This window comes from Carassius carassius, chromosome 41 (genome assembly GCF_963082965.1).
Source record: "Carassius carassius chromosome 41, fCarCar2.1, whole genome shotgun sequence".
In the NCBI taxonomy this organism is placed as follows: Eukaryota; Metazoa; Chordata; class Actinopteri; order Cypriniformes; family Cyprinidae; genus Carassius; species Carassius carassius.
Window position 1 is genome coordinate 23,511,519 of NC_081795.1, and position 13,165 is coordinate 23,524,683.

A 13,165-nucleotide genomic window follows, 5' to 3' on the forward strand; every position below is an offset into this window, starting at 1 on the left:
GTGAACTTGGCTCATTAAATCATCATTACTCTTGCATTTGCTTCCTCTCATACTTTACCGTTATAGAACGATCTGACCATTCATGGAAGCAGCAAGCTGAACCTCGCTGGCAGATTTCATCCATCATAGTGTCTCCCGGGTGGATCAGCAGCAGGACAGCATTACTAACACCGGACAAGCAGTTCAAGCGCTCGTGAAACAGGTGTCCGAGCTCACCAAGCAGATCCAACAAATTAGCATTCCCACTGTGCCGCCCACACTGCCTGTTCCCCGCACTGTACCAGAGACGAGCCATCGACTGGAGCCCCGCCTACTCGTTCCCGAGAATTTTGCCGGTGAGTTGAACTTCTATAGAGCATTCCTTATGTTCAATGCATTTCTCATTGCAGCTCCAAAGATTCGAGATGGAGGAGTCTAAAGTGGCTTTTGTTCTCACGCTACTGACGAGATGGGCAGCATTGTGGGGAACGGCGGTGTGGAGGAACCGGGACCCATGCTGTGCCTCATTCCATTCATTCGCCGCAGAAATGAAGAGGGTCTTTGACCGAGTGGTAGTTGGCAAGGAGGCTGCCAGAAGACTCGTGGATCTTAAGCAGGGTGACTGTTCCATTGCAAACTACTCGATTGAATTTCGCATGCTGGATCTCTGCCGGGAAGTCCTCATTATCCACTCTCCTTCCGGTGAGACTGCGATGGACCAATGACATCTACTCCTGTCAAGCACTCCTGGACACCGGAGCTGAGGGTAATTTTATGGACACTCATCTCCTCGTTATGGACCACCCTTGGCTAGCAAAACATAATCCTCGTCTGGATTGGGGCTCGAACTCTATATCAATGTGGAGCGACTACTGTCACGATCTTGTCTGGTGTCTGCTTTTTCATCTGTGTCTGTTTCTGTGTTTCAGGAGAAGGCAGTGTTTCTGTCAAACGTGCCCGCAGAGTACCTGGACCTGAAGGAAGTGTTCAGTAAGTCTTGCGCTGCTTCTCTTGCTCTGCATCATCCCTATGACTGTGCTATAGATTTATTACTAGGTGAGTCTCCATCTAAAGGCAAACTTTATTCTCTTTCTATTCCTGAGAGGGAGGCCATGGAGAAATATATTTCTGATTCTCTAGCAATGGGGTTCATCTGACGATCCTCTTCTCCTGCGGGGCGGTGTTTTTTGTTGGTAAGAAGAATGGTTCTCTGTGACCTTGTATTGATTACCGAGAGCTGAATAACATCAAGGTGAAGAATACGTATCCTTTGCCGTTGATGTCTTCAGCCTTCGAGAGGTTGCAAGGAGCATCCATTTTCACAAAATTGGATTTACGTAACGCATATATTTTGGTTCGCATCAGGAAGGGTGTTCTGAATTCTCCATGTTTTGTGTAGTGACAAAAAAATGCATACAGAATTGGCGTTGCCCATAATGGAATAGTGCACAACCTGCACAGTTGTGGAGCCTACGCTAATTAATAGACTGAGAATAAGCATAATGCTATAGAGTTGCATCAGCCGTTCCGATCGGGAAGTTCTCTGGATTGCTCGCATTATAAGGACATTATATGAGTAACGGACAAGTAAGTCCAGTGTTATTTGAATATTAATGTTATACTGCAAGTATAGTTGTTGCAGATACTGTTTCTAAGTTTATTCATGTATATTAACGTGACCTATTTACCGCACGTGAATTATGTGCTGTATTATATGCTGTCAATCATTTGAAGTTAAATAAAGCGATTGATCACTGTGACTTGTATAAGTAGAAGATACTTTATGTTGTTTATTATTTACATTATTTATATAACACTTAATGTCAGGAGTGCAAAATAATAAATCCATATTATGCCATATTTTGAATAGAAATTCACCACTCATTCATATTCAGTCATGTCTGCAGTGGTTTATGGCTTGTCAGTCTGACAGTCCCAAAACCGGACAGCGTCAGATTGTGTCATATGGTTCGAGAACACTTCCTGGTTCATATCTGCTCACAACAAAACTGAATCACCTCTGTACACACGAAATATCCGAATAATAACTTGTGCAGTGATGAAAAAGGCTACAAATAGCATATTTTTAGAACAGTAAACGACCAAATTTCACCCGTGATCACAAAAGGATGTTATTACAAACACTCGATCGGGGTTCAAAGTGAGTTTTGAGTAAAAGTGTACTAATAATTTAATAAATTGTCTGATGTAGCTTGATGCTAACGTTAGCTCTAATGCTACTAATAGCAGGTGCGTCTCTTCTTCATAATGCATTTCTGTCACAATAATTCTCGTAAGGTCGTAAGAAAATGTTTTGTTTTATTTTTATAGTAAGACTTTTGATAAATAAGGGCTAAATGCATACAGAGATTGAAGTGAGATCGCTGCTTTGTAAACATTGAAATTCCACAAAAAAGGCTGATAGAGGTGGAATAAAAACAACAGAATAATGATAAAAGAAAATGCAGATAATGTGTCATACCTGGCGAGGTGTGAAAGACTCGTTTCCTGAGAACAATAGAACCATGAAACGGGGAGTTTTCAAAGCCAACACACATACAGAGCACACAGAAGTGTTTACATGTGAGATCTTACAGAGATGACAAGTGCCATAAATCAATCTGATTAGCCTTCTCTAAAAACACACATAACATTGCCTAAGAAAATGTTTCATAAAATTCACAGTTTTACAGATTAGATCATGAAATTTCTAATGAAGTTTTGAAAGACTTGTGGCTTTAGCTACACTGTATCTCTAAACTCATCTTACATCAACAATTTTTTTAATACATTTAAAAAAATATGTTTTTAATATTTTTATTTTTGTTTTTATGTTTTATGTATTATCAGAACAGTCTGAGTGATTATGTTTCATGAACAGTAAACTGTGTCAGCTTTGTGAACAAATGTTGACTATGTATAGTCAGAAAGAATCATGAGCAGAAACCTTTTTATTTTGGGTATGTCATTTCTGTCTCCATGCCAAAAAAGGGGGGTGACTAGTAAAGGGTTAAGTGATCCATCTGCTAATTATTATTTTATTTTCATATCATCATATCATATGACAGTTGCATTAAAATTATTGAAGATGAAAAATAGCTCAATTGCATATATCAATAACTCATTACAAGGCACTGTAATTTACTCATTAATATGTCAATATTCCATTCTTCATATCAATTATAGTGATATCTCTTACTGTAAATTACCGCAAATCAAACAGTGGTTTGTCCAGCAAACGGCCGTAAGATTAACTTATCAATTTTCAATAAAGTTATCACTTCTTATAATTCAAGGAAAAATATTCTCTGGCCATGAAAACATTATCCTATCATTATGAAATTTAGGTTACTAAAAAGTAAAGAGCTTGTAGCTAAAGATCAGACATTTCATTGACTTGTGAAGTGAGCGTTTCAGTCAGAGGCAATCATGAATATATATTGGTTTTTGATAATTGAACTAATAATACATCAAACTACAAATCACACAGGGTAAATACGCATACGACAATATAGACAGTAAACTTTGTATAAATCATAACGGAATCCAAATGAGGGAGAGGGAGAGAGAGAGAAAGAGAGAGAGAGAGAGAGAATGAGTGAGAGAGGATGAATGACAGAATAGGCGTGATCACAGAATCACGCGCTCAGTTATGCAAACTCACAGACAGTAACCCTTGAAAGACAACAACGAATCAAATCATAGACAAACTTTAAGCAGCATTTAAATCTCCATAGAGAATGATACTTGCATGTGTCTCTTTGTGGCTCGCCAGACAAGCGTGCGTGTGAGCTGGTCCTTTGTAGCTAGGCGTGTTCTCTCATGTCTTTCAATGCTGCTGCGGAATCGTGCGGTATATTTGAAAGGTTCAACAAAGCAATGTTTCAGAATTCGTCTTCCTCGTGTGGAGAGGCGAATAGGTGAATAAACTTAGTAATGAAAAGAAACAAAAACAACGGAGATGAAAGCTCCCGAAGGAGCCATGAGAGTAAGAGCCAAGTAAGAGAGAGTAAGAATCAAGAGAGATAGGAACTTCCTGGGTCAGTCCTTATAGCTCGACTGGTTCACGCCTCTGTTCGCGTGAACAACCAATGAACGTCCACGATTTGAAGCGGGAAAAAGTTCCTTTGTCTCTGGGGAAACACCCACTCTAATAAGTTCTGGCTTATCAGATTTCAGCAGTGATATTCTAGCAAGTTCGTAATTCCAGATTAATACATTTTTACACACCTTTCATATAGGTGGATAGTTGGGTCACAACATGACAATTCCAAAGATACCAAAAATTACATATATAACTGATAGAAACACGACGTTACATTCATATGCAGAATTACACACATTTAAAGATTAACACACAATAAAATTGTAGATACTCCAATGTTTGATTATGGAAAACATCTAATGCAACAAAAAGCAATACTTAATACATTTAGAATACATTGAGAAAAGGTACCAGTTTAGAATACATTGAGAGAAGGTGCCAGTGAGCTGGCTTTTTCCTGTCCTGTTTCCCAGTGGGATCATAAAGTTTTAGGAGCTGGTCAGGATTAGGGTTACAGCTCATGATTCTATTTGAGAACATTAAAATTAGGAGAAGCATTTCCAATTTGCAAGTCAGCATAACAAGGATTAATCATTTTATGCAACACAAACCTATTCAAGATACATATTATTAAGGACTTACATAAAGAGCATAAAGAAAAGTTTGTGTGTGTGTGTTTAGGAATGTGGGTGTTTCGTTTCTGTCATGATCCCAGTTCCTTCTCTTTTCTATCTCTGTCTCCATCTGCTGGTTCTGTATTTCCCTTTGCGCTCACTTATTTCTACTCTCATCATCTTCAGCTGTTCCTCATTCTCTCCCGCTCACCTGCTCTCTATCTCCTATCATTAGGCTCTCTATTTCTAGCTCTGTCTCTTTCCATTCCCTGTTGGATTATTACTAACCACTTCAGATGTGTCTGACGTTTTTGTGCTTTGTCTACAGACCATTAGTCCTGTCCTGTCTTGTCTTGTCGTAAGGAGAATCTTGTGTGGACTGTAGTTACCTGTCTTGTTCTCCGCCCAGTTTACTGCTGTGAGGAGTAACGAAGGGTCCGCCGCCTCACCGGTACCCCGTCTCGCTGATCAGTAGCTTCTCGGCTCATCCTCTAAGGCTTCATTGTCTCATCCTGGATTAATACCTCTACTCTGCCTTTGTTTTTCGGCCGTTGCGGCTTTGCCTTATTTCTATTTAAAGAGGATTAACCTGCCATTCACCTCCTGGGTTCTCTCTCTCTCTGTTCCGTGACAGAATAATCCAACCAACATGAATCCGGCGAGTGAGCATCCTGTCAAGGCCGCGGTGGAGATCCAGGGAGTCATGCTGGGCAAGCACGAGGAGGAGCTTTCCGCTGCTCGTCAGGCCGTCAATACTCTAGCCGCCCAGATGGTCGACCTTACCAGACAGTTCCATCTTCTCCGCATGGACTCTGCCTGCAAGGCTGCGGACGCCGCTGAGCCCCGTGTGAACAATCCCCCCTGCTATGCGGGTGAGCAGACCGAGTGTATGTCTTTTCTAACCCAGTGTGAGGTTGTTTTCTCGCTTCAGCCTATCACCTACGCCCAGGATCGCACTCGTATCGCCTACATCATCTCTCTGCTCAAGGGGAGGGCTCGTGAGTGGGGAACGGCCGTGTGGAATGCCAATGGAGACTGTGTTAGCCAGTACACCCATTTTAAGGAGGAGATGTTACGAGTCTTTGACCGATCCGTTCATGGTCCCGAAGCCTCACGTGTGCTGTCCACTCTCCGCCAGGGAGGGCGTTCGATCACGGATTTCTCCGTGGAGTTTCGTACTCTCTCCACCACCTGTGGATGGAATGAGCCCGCGCTCGTGGCGCGTTTCATCGAGGGTCTGGATGCGGAGATCAAAGATGAGGTTCTGGCCCGCAAGACTCCTTCACGCCTCGATCCCCTCATCGATTTGGTGCTGCGCATTGAGAAGCGTTTCGTTCTGCGAGGACGCGCTCGCAACACTGAGCCCACACTCTTCCTGCCTCCTGGGACCAGTTCTCCCTCCACTTTGATGGCAGCCCCAAAACCCATGCAGCTTGGCGGGATCCGCATCTCGGCTGCCGAGCGCCAGCGCCGCATCATTAATCGGCTCTGCCTTTACTGTGGTTCTGACAAGCACTTTCTCTCCGGCTGTCAGTTAAAAGCCAAAGCTCACCAGTAGAGAGAGGGTTACTGGTGAGCGCATCCTCTCTGGACCCTCCGTAACGCCCACGCACTACCTTTCCAGTACACCTGCGCTGGTCCAACTCCTCCATCTCCTGTCAAGCCCTCTTAGACTCCGGTTCTGAGGGGAATTTCGTGGACGAAGCATGGGCTCTTGAGCATCGTATTACTCTCATCGATCTTCAAGATCCCTCCACTGTCTATGCCTTGGATGGTCGGGTTCTCGCCAGGGTTCGCCATGCGACTGCCTCCTTGAGTCTCACAGTTTCCGGCAATCACCGTGAGACTATTTCTTTTTTGTTTTTTTACTGCCCTAATACCCCCATTGTTTTGGGCCACCCTTGGCTCGTAGAGCATAACCCCCAGATTAACTGGGGTATGGGCTCCATTATTTCATGGAATCTTTCTTGTCATGTTAAGTGTTTGTTGTCTGCTGTCCCTCCCGTGTCTTCTGTTTCTGTTTTCCAGGAGGAGCCGGGTGATTTGTCAGGAGTTCCGGAGGAGTATTTCGATTTGCGAGCGGTTTTCAGTCGTTCCCGGGCCGCTTCTCTTCCTCCGCACCGACCCTATGATTGCAGCATCGAGCTTCTTCCTGGCACTACTCCTCCCCGGGGTAGACTTTACTCCCTCTCAGTCCCCGAGCGTGTGGCTTTAGAGAAGTATCTCTCCGAATCTTTGGACGCAGGTACCATTGTCTCCTCTTCCTCTCCTGCTGGTGCGGGGTTTTTTTTGTGAAGAAGAAGGACGGCTCTTTATGCCCCTGCATTGATTACAGAGGTTTAAATGACATAACTGTTAAGAACCATTATCCCTTGCCACTTATGTCATCCGCCTTTGAGATCCTGCAGGGGGCGCAGTTCTTCACAAAACTAGACCTTCGCAATGCCTATCATCTTGTTCGCATTAAAGAGGGAGACGAGTGGAAGACCGCCTTTAATACCCCGCTCGGTCACTTTGAATACCGGGTTTTACCCTTCGGCCTAGTTAACGCCCCCGCAGTTTTTCAAGCTCTAGTCAACGATGTTCTCCGTGACATGCTTAATGTCTTTGTTTTCGTTTATCTCGACGATATCCTAATTTTTTTGCCTTCTCTCCAAGTTCATGTGTTGCACGTTCGTCAGGTCCTTTGACGACGTTTGGAGAACAAATTGTTCGTCAAAGCCGAGAAATGCACCTTTCACGCCCAGTCCGTCACTTTCCTCGGTTCCGTTATCTCCGCTCAGGGGATTAGTATGGACCCGGCTAAGGTCCGCGCGGTCACGGACTGGCCCATTCCGGACTCTCGCGTTGCGCTTCAGCGTTTCTTAGGTTTTGCCAATTTCTATCGCCGATTTATTTTGAACTTTAGTCAGGTGGTAGCTTCCCTCACTGCGCTTACTTCTATAAAGACCCGTTTTGTTTGGAGTGAGGCTGCGCAGAAGGCTTTTGAGCGTCTTAAGTTTTTGTTTTCGTCCGCGCCTATTCTCATCTCTCCTGACGTGTCTAGACAATTTATCGTGGAGGTCGACGTCTCGGAAGTGGGAGTGGGGGCTATCCTCTCCCAGCGGTCACCCGCTGACGAGAGGATCCACCCTTGCGCGTTTTTTTCACACCGCCTGTCTCCATCCAAGCGCAATTACGATGTGGGTAACCGCAAGCTTTTGGCTATTCGTCTTGCGTTAGGGTAGTGGCGGCACTGGTTGGAGGGGTCTTCAGTTCCGTTCATAGTCTGGACTGACCATCGTAACCTTGAATATATCCGTTCTGCTAAGAGACTTAACGCTCGTCAGGCGCGCTGATCTCTTTTCTTTGCGCGTTTCGATTTCACTATTTCCTACCGCCCCGGTTCCAAGAATCAGAAACCTGACGCGCTCTCTCGCCAATTCGCCTCTCCCGAATCCGTACCCACTGATGAGAGGATTCTTCCTCAAGGATTGGTGGGGGGTGCGGCTGTCTGGGGTATTGAACGAATTGTTAGACGCGCCCTTGCCCATTCTATTACGCCTCGTCTCTGCCCCCAGGGGCTTACTATTCGTACCCTCTTCTTCCCAGTGGGGTCACTCCTCTAAACTGTTTGCACATCCTGGCGTTAGAGGTACTATCGCCTCGGTTTCACAGAGGTTCTGGTGGCCCACTCGAGAACGTGATATCCGTCGTTTTGTTGCATCCTGTCCTGTTTGCGCTCAGACTAAGGTCAGCAACAGACCTCCCGCGGGTCTCCTCAGACCTTTACCTGTTCCGTCGCGTCCTTGGGCTCAGATTGCGCTCGATTTTATTACAGGGCTTCCTCCTTCGGGAGGAAATACTGTAATTCTCACTGTTATCGATCGCTTTTCTAAAGCGGCCCGTTTTGTCCCGCTTTCTAAACTCCCCTCCGCTAGAGAGACCGCCCAGATTGTCATCGAGCATATTTTTAAGATTCACGGTCTCCCCGAGAATATCGTGTCCGATAGAGGCCCACAATTCTCCTCTCTGTTCTCGAAGGAGTTTTGTCGAAAAATTTATTTTCATCATTCATTTGATGTCATTAGCAGACCTCCTGCCTGCGGGTGTCGCTGTTGGACAGTGTTTTCTCTACTTCCTGTTGGCCTTCTGTAGCAAATTGTAGCTCTGTGTAGCTGTTTTTATTTTATTTTTTTCTCTAGAATCTTTATCTTACTATCACTCTCTGTTTTTTAAAGTGGTAAAATATAACTTAATTCACACCATATTTCTGATATTATCGATCAATCTTATCAGATTAACTTTGATCGTTCACTTTTATTTTATTTCCGTGAGTGCAGTACACCTGCAAAGCGTTAGCACTCGTTAGCTTGTCATTAGCGTTTTCATTCGAACCTATCGCTGTTTTCTTTTCTCCTCTCCCTCGCTCCAGTTTTTCACAAGTTCATCAAACAACCGCAGTAAGAAGTTTCATCAAGCACGGTGAGTAATGGCTTCTCCTATCATTGTTTCTTGCACCTCTTGCCACATGTACAGTTTATCTATCTCTGTCGCTGATGAGGGATTCACATGTGATAAATGCAGGGAGAAAGTTAGACTGACAGAGAAGATTTCAGAATTAGAGACACGAATCCAAACTTTAATTGAGGACAGTAAAAATGTTAGGGCTCTAGATACGGCTTTGGATGCGTCTAGCTCAGGGATTCCTGTACATTGTTCGGTTCCGGAAACAGAGCCCCTGCAGCAGGGCAACTGGGTGACGGTGAGGCAGCGTAGTCGTGGGTCAAAACACCGCTCTTCTGTTCCGATCAAAACATTAAACAGGTTCTCCCCACTCAGTGATGCACCCACTGAGAAACCTGATGAAAGTGCTCTAGTTATTGGTGATTCTATTGTACGGAACGTGAATATAGAGACACCAGCCACCATAGTCAAATGTTTACCGGGAGCCAGAGCGCCTGACATCTTGGCAAATTTAAAAGTGCTGGCTAATGCTAAACGTAAATAGAGTAAGATTGTTATTCATGCTGGCGCTAATGATGTTCGACTTCGCCAGTCGGAGATCACTAAAAATAACATTAAAGAGGTGTGTGAACTTGCAAGCACGATGTCAGACACTGTAATATGCTCTGGTCCCCTCCCTGCTTACCGTGGTGATGAGATGCATAGCAGATTGTCATCACTCAATGGCTGGATGACTAAGTGGTGCCCACAGAATAACATAGGTTTCATAGACAATTGGACGAGCTTTTGGGGCAGACCTGACCTGTTTAAAAGAGATGGTCTTCATCCCTCCTTGGGTGGCGCCACTCTTCTCTCTAGAAATATGGCAAATAGTCTTAGTGTTTATACTTGACTAACTGGGGCCCAGGTCAGGAAGCAGACAGACTGGCTAAACCGACCGTCTGCTAGCTGCCTCCCGTCACAGAGGTCAGTTAATTCTCAGCACATAGAGACTCTTTCACCTAGATATCACACTATAGAGACTGTGTCTGTTCCCCGAACTAGAAAATACAAAAAACGTCCAAACCAAGTTAAGATTAACAATTTAATTGAGGTTCAACAAATAAAAAACAGAAGCAATATGGATAAACAAATGATAAAGCTTGGCTTATTGAATATCAGATCCCTTTCTACGAAAACACTTTTTGTAAATAATATGATCACTGATCATAATATAGATGTACTCTGATTGACAGAAACCTGGCTAAAACCTGATGATTACATTATTTTAAATGAGTCCACCCCCCAAGATTACTGTTATAAACATGAGCCACGTCTAAAAGGCAAAGGTGGAGGTGTTGCTTCAATTTATAACAACGTTTTCAGGATTTCTCAGAGGGCAGGCTACAAGTATAACTCGTTTGAAGGAATGGTACTTCATATAACATTATCCAAAGAAACAAATGTTAATGATAAATCCCCTGTTATGTTTGTACTGGCTACTGTATACAGGCCACCAGGGCACCATACAGACTTTATTAAAGAGTTTGGTGATTTTACATCCGAGTTAGTTCTGGCTGCAGATAAAGTTTTAATAGTTGGTGATTTTAATATCCATGTTGATAATGAAAACGATGCATTGGGATCAGCATTTATAGACATTCTGAACTCTATTGGTGTTAGACAACACGTTTCAGGACCTACTCATTGTCGAGATCATACTCTAGATTTAATACTGTCACATGGAATTGATGTTGATGGTGTTGAAATTATTCAGCCAAGTGATGATATCTCAGATCATTATTTAGTTCTTTGCAAAATTCATATAGCCAAAATTGTAAATTCTACTTCTTGTTACAAGTATGGAAGAACCATCACTTCTAACACAAAAGACTGCTTTTTAAGTTATCTTCCTGATGTATCCAAATTCCTTAGCATATCCAAAACCTCAGAACAACTTGATGATGTAACAGAAACTATGGACTCTCTCTTTTCTAGCACTTTAAATAAAGTTGCTCCTTTACGCTTAAGGAAGGTAAAGGAAAACAGTTTGACACCATGGTATAATGAGCATACTCGCACCCTAAAGAGAGCAGCCCGAAAAATGGAGCGCAGCTGGAGGAAAACAAAACTAGAGGTATTTCGTATTGCTTGGTGGGAAAGTAACCTATCCTACAGAAAAACATTAAAAACTGCTAGATCCGATTACTTTTCTTCTCTTTTAGAAGAAAACAAACATAACCCCAGGTATTTATTCAATACCGTGGCTAAATTAACGAAAAATAAAGCCTCAACAAGTGTTGACATTTCCCAACACCACAGCAGTAATGACTTTATGAACTACTTTACTTCTAAAATCGATACTATTAGAGATAAAATTGCAACCATTCAGCCGTCAGCTACAGTATCGCATCAGACAGTGCACTATAGACCCCCTGAGGAACAGTTCCACTCATTCTCTACCATAGGAGAGGAAGAATTGTATAAACTTGTTAAATCATCTAAACCAACAACATGTATGTTAGACCCTATACCATCTAAGCTCCTGAAAGAGGTGCTTCCAGAAGTCATAGATCCTCTTCTGACTATTATTAATTCCTCATTGTCATTAGGACATGTCCCCAAAACCTTCAAACTGGCTGTTATTAAGCCTCTCATCAAAAACCACAGCTTGACCCCAAAGAACTAGTTAATTATAGACCAATCTCGAATCTCCCTTTTCTGTCCAAGATACTAGAAAAGGTGGTATCCACACAATTATATTCCTTCTTAGAGAAAATGGTATATGTGAGGATTTCCAGTCAGGATTTAGACCGTATCATAGTACTGAGACTGCTCTTCTTAGAGTTACAAATGATCTGCTCTTATCATCTGATCGTGGGTGTATCTCTCTATTAGTTTTATTGGATCTTAGTGCTGCGTTTGACACAATTGACCACAACATTCTTTTGCATAGACTTGAATACTTTGTTGGCATCAGTGGAAGTGCATTAGCATGGTTTAAATCATACTTATATGACCGCCATCAGTTCGTAGCAGTGAATGAAGATGTATCCTATCGATCACAAGTGCAGTATGGAGTACCTCAAGGCTCAGTACTAGGGCCGCTACTCTTCACGCTTTATATGTTACCCTTGGGAGATATCATCAGGAAACATGGTGTTAGCTTTCACTGTTATGCTGATGATACTCAGCTCTATATTTCTTCGCAGCCCGGTGAAACACACCAATTTGAAAAACTAATGGATTGCATAGTCGATATAAAAAACTGGATGACGAGTAATTTCTTACTGCTAAATTCTGAAAAAACAGAGGTGTTAATTATAGGACCTAAAAACTCTGCTTGTAATAACCTAGAACACTGTCTAAGACTTGATGGTTGCTCTGTCAATTCTTCGTCATCAGTTAGGAACCTAGGTGTGCTACTTGATCGCAATCTTTCCTTAGAAAGCCTCAAAAATATAAAAAATCTCAAAAATATATCTAAATTACGGCCTATGCTCTCAATGTCAAATGCAGAAATGTTAATCCATGCATTTATGACCTCAAGGTTAGATTATTGTAATGCTTTATTGGGTGGTTGTTCTGCACGCTTAGTAAACAAACTACAGCTAGTCCAAAATGCAGCAGCAAGAGTTCTTACTAGAACCAGGAAGTATGACCATATTAGCCCGGTCCTGTCAACACTGCACTGGCTCCCTATCAAGCATTGCATAGATTTTAAAATATTGCTTATTACTTATAAAGCCCTGAATGGTTTAGCACCTCAGTATTTGAATGAGCTCCTTTTACATTATAATCCTCTACGTCCGCTACGTTCTCAAAACTCAGGCAATTTGATAATACCTAGAATATCAAAATCAACTGCAGGCGGCAGATCCTTTTCCTATTTGGCGCCCAAACTCTGGAATAACCTACCTAACATTGTTCGGGAGGCAGACACACTCTTGCAGTTTAAATCTAGATTAGGGATGGGACGGTATGAAAATTTAATATCACGATTATAGTGACTAAAATTATCACGATTATCAATATTATCACGGTTTTGTTGAAACGAGATGAAAGTGTTCAAAAATAGTTGATGCTCACACTGAAAACATTT